The sequence below is a fragment of the Anopheles coluzzii genome, chromosome X, assembly GCF_943734685.1.
Source record: "Anopheles coluzzii chromosome X, AcolN3, whole genome shotgun sequence".
In the NCBI taxonomy this organism is placed as follows: Eukaryota; Metazoa; Arthropoda; class Insecta; order Diptera; family Culicidae; genus Anopheles; species Anopheles coluzzii.
In genome coordinates, this window is record NC_064669.1 from 19,572,059 (window position 1) to 19,576,567 (window position 4,509).

Sequence of the window (4,509 nt, forward strand, 5' to 3'; positions counted from 1 at the left end):
ACGAAGCGAAACTCACACCAACATCACAAAAAAAACTAAGCACAACGAAAAGTGCACTTCCGACTTGTGTGTGTGTGTTTTTTTTTTTAATATAAAAATCACTTTTATTTATATAGATGCTTCCGCTGGATGTCATCGGCTTTTTTCCCTGGTTGTGTGGGTCGCTTGGTTGGGCTCTGTCCACGGCTTTGTTCACTAATGTGATAATAGATGTGTTGTTCACTCGACGTTTGACGATTGAAGCAAAATAAATATCAATTTATCTCTTCTTGCAGCAGCTACCAGAAGCATTTTTTTTAGTCTTTGTTCTTTTTCTTTTCCATTTCCCTCCATTTCGACAATGACCCACTGGACCCACTGGCCGGGATGATGGAATAGTGACGCGCGGTTAATGGTTGTGGCGCGCTTTTGTCACTCTCAGGTCAGCCGATTTTTTTTCCTTTTTTTATTCATTTCCTCCTCTTCCCCTACCCACCCCCTTCGATTATTGACGAGCGGTGTCGTCATTTGACTTTATTATTTCTGCGTTATTGTGTGTGACAACGATTTGTCCGGCGCTGACCACGCACCCGGGGGGATATTGATCCCGTGTTAGGACATAGTTTGGACAGCACGCGCGCGCGCGGTGTGTGTGTCTATGATAGACAATGCAACGAAGGACCTGGACCATAAACAACAACAACAAGATCTAACGCTCAAGTTCATTTTTTATCCACTCCGCTATGGACACGGACACACACACGACCGCGCCGCTTGTCTCCCTTCGCCTGGCGCCGGGTGCAATGATTTGATTACCCGGCGTGCGTCCCAAGGTTGTTCCCACATTCTCATTAACTGTCCTGTTCGGGGTTTTCTTTTTTTTCTTTTTGCTGTTTCGTTTGACTGGTTTGATTGGTTTGATTGATTTTTCATTCCCAAAAACGGCCCGTTTGGCACAAGGGGACGACGGACGCCCCTGGACGAGTTTTGATACGGAATTTTCGGTGAGTATGTGCATGTGTGTGTGTGCGGGGTGAAGGAAAGGAACAAAATAATATTTCTGAGGGAAAATGGGATGAGGGACACTTCAACCAGATAGAAAGAGAGAGGCTTAGAGGTTCAGAAACCATTTAGCTATTCAGAAGAGATTTTCTCGAGTTCAAAGGTCCCTATTGCGTTAACTTTTGCAAACGTTTCCGTCAAATATTGCAAAAAATAAGTCCCGCAAAAATGGGACGAATTTCGATTGAATAATTTATTCGCAGGTTGGCCTCACACACACACACACACACACACACATATGCACATTTGACGAGCAGCTGATGCGGTCTAGGTTTCCTTTATGACGTATTCTATCGGACAAATAAACGCTTAGCGGGGTGACGAAACACCATATGCCATTTATTATTAGTTGTTTAGGTTATGCTGGGTTTTTTTTGTGCATTTGTCATTGCGTAGTTGATGCGTAGCTTCCGAACGCACCCGGGTGATGAAAACATTACCATAAATAGTGAGAAAAGCATGACAGTTTTCCGTGAAAAAAAGCCCACCCATCCAAAACCCATGCGACAAATGTAATAAAATCGTTCGGGCTGTTTAACATTGCATCAATAGGGATGCGGTGAAGGGAGGTTGTAAGTTAAGCTAACGGAACACTATTATTTCCCATGCGCCTGGGCATAATAGTGTTTACTTTTATTGGGTAGACTTTTTTTGCCGGATTTTCATCCACTTTTGCGCATTTTGCTTCATGTTGTGTCTTACAAACAACAACAACAACAACAAAAGAGAGAAAAAAAAAAACCTCAACTACGCTAGATTTTGAGGAAAAGGACTCAAGCTCCCAGGGACCGGCGACCGATTACCTTAAGTCCCTACGGCCGCGGAAACCTCTTGCCCGGGTGCAATACTATTTCCGCCGATAGGTTCAGTCCAACCGTGGCAGACAGTCGCTGGAACCGAGTGGAAGGTGAGAAGGACGTAGACGATAGAATCTCTCAATTGATTTTCGAACAAAAACCAGCACTCGGAACGGGAAATCGTTATTGTTTCGGGTACTTGCGCCCAGCGCTCGCGTCGCTCGCTCGCTTCGTTCCGTTCGGCAGAACCTTCAGCTCGTCAGGCGGGGCCTCCCCACCCCGGATAAGTTTATCCATCGAGATCATCATCCGCTGGATCTTGGAATGCTCGAGGAAGACGACAAAACTATCCTCTACTCCCTCGATTCCAGGATCGAACGTCTCTTCCGCCCGGAACGCACCCAGAACGATAGTGCAATTGAAGATTCATATGCCATGGTAGACTTATGTCGATCGTAAAATTTTACGATTATGCCACCGTTCGGGAAACGATTCCCAGTGCCATCTTCTCTGGCTGGCTTTCCCGCCCATGCGTCTCGCAAGCATGTCTCGTCAAACTGCATCCGGAGGCGTCCGGAGGCATCCGGGGGTACGATGCTGTGGATTCTTTCGCTTATCGCCCGGTTGTCGCAGAACGGGACATTTCGGACGACCGTGACGGAGCCGTTGGACGTCCTAGAGCAGAAGCAAACGAGAGAAAAAAATAAGAAGAAGGAAAATCTTCACCATCATCATCATAACACCATTGATCTCGGGAGGGGGGAGAGCCTCTGTGACGAACGACGACATGGTGACGGAAAGGATGGACGGAAAGGATGGCAGTACTTCCATCACAATCCCGTCGCTCGATGCTTACTGTTCCTCCTGCGCGTTTGTCCGCATGCTATGGATGAAAGAATCACCCACAAACCCCCTCCCACCCTTAACCACATGAACGGATTCGAACGGCCACGCAAGTTACGCTCATCACACTCAGGGGCATGAATGTTGCAATGAAAGTTTAACGAATTCCTCCCAGCTCGCCGTCGACGAGACGAGTGACGGAAGATTGGAAGCACTTGGAAACGGATTCCACTCGTGTATCGACTGCAATCATCGATGGATGGTGATGTCTGCGTGTGTTCAGGAGCGTTTGATTTCACTTTCACCAGGAGTGCGGGAGGCCTTCGTTCGCTACCCAGTTTTTATTGATATGTTTACGACCGACTCAGGGAACGCCGGGAAACCAGGACACAAGGCTTTAGGAGCGATCCATCCCACAAGTCTGCGGGGGAGTGGGGTTTGCTTTATGATTATTGTCCACCTAGTCGCTTGAGCTTCTGCCGAGATGGCTTTGGCTGGTGAAGGACAAATTGCGCACCATTGCCGTACTGCGTCATGAGGGTCGTGCTCCGGTTTCCTTCTTTTTTTTTTGCTCGTTCTTGTGATGCGCACAATGCACATTGCTCCATTATGTAGAGCACCCCCAGAGTGCCACGGTGCGATTGTCGGAACAATCCTAGGTTTGTTAACGGGTTAGCTTCCTACCCTCAGAGTCCATATTCCGCAAAACGAATCGATTAGAATTGCTGTTCGCAGATAGTGCGACCGCAAAATACCGGCCGTGGAGTACGTTCGTCGCTTACTCCGAGGTTCCCTTGGGCCATGGAGAAAGGACGGAGGAAGTGACAACATGTGGTATCTTTGCACTATTTTGCACCATGCTGTACTTGAAAGCGATTAGGAACCTGGTCAACTGCGTCTTCAACTACTTCTGCTGATCATTAGCGCGCGACTTAGAGACATTAAATGGAGCCATTCGAGTAAAGATCTTTTCACTGGAATCTGGCACTTTTAAGCTTTCCAATTTTTCTGAACGTTCAAAAGATTTAAGATTTATGGATAGATTCCCTACCTTACCTCTCTTCTCCCTCCGCCCTCACCTCTTCCACACAGGATGACAGTGTATCCAGAACTGTATCCATCTTTCGCTTTTCGTTTCCCGCTCACTGTCCAGTCCTGAGAATGACCAAGCGAGTAATTAATTTTCTCGAAGCCACGCTTAACGAGCAAGTACGTTGTGTGTTTGTAACGACCCGGTAACGTCCGGGATAACCCAATATTAGGCTGACATTACGCTCACGTCTTGCCGGACAGTAGGAACAGCGCATCGGAACAGCTTTGATGGCTTAATGTGGCCTTCCCACCAAAAACGCGGCAAATGGAGCCAACGCTCGTCAATCGTGTACAGTGCGAGGTGTAATAAATTGGGAAGTGATTCAACAGCGCACCGAAGAAACTCCCGGATGAAAGCAACCATTAAAATAAACTATTTATTCATTAATTCTTTGACGCCCTCTCTCTCTGTCTGTCCATCGCTGCCCGTAGCGAATTGCTCTCCGAAGCGACCGAGCCGCGATGTGGTAGCGCGTAACGATTGTATTTGCTGGACTTTAATTATTTTGTGTCCAGGGCTGCGAAGCATCTTCGCCCCATTTGTCGTTTCCATTTCCCGAGAATTGAGGACGCAATCGGTTTCGGGCGCACGCTTCCTAGTAACCCTTGACGATGGGGACGCTCCAATATTGGACGTTAGAAATTGACCCGCTTTCGTGCCGTACCATTAGCAGGGGACATAAAGAACTTAACACGCTCGTTCCGCGATGGATTCCGAAGCCGTTGACGAATATGC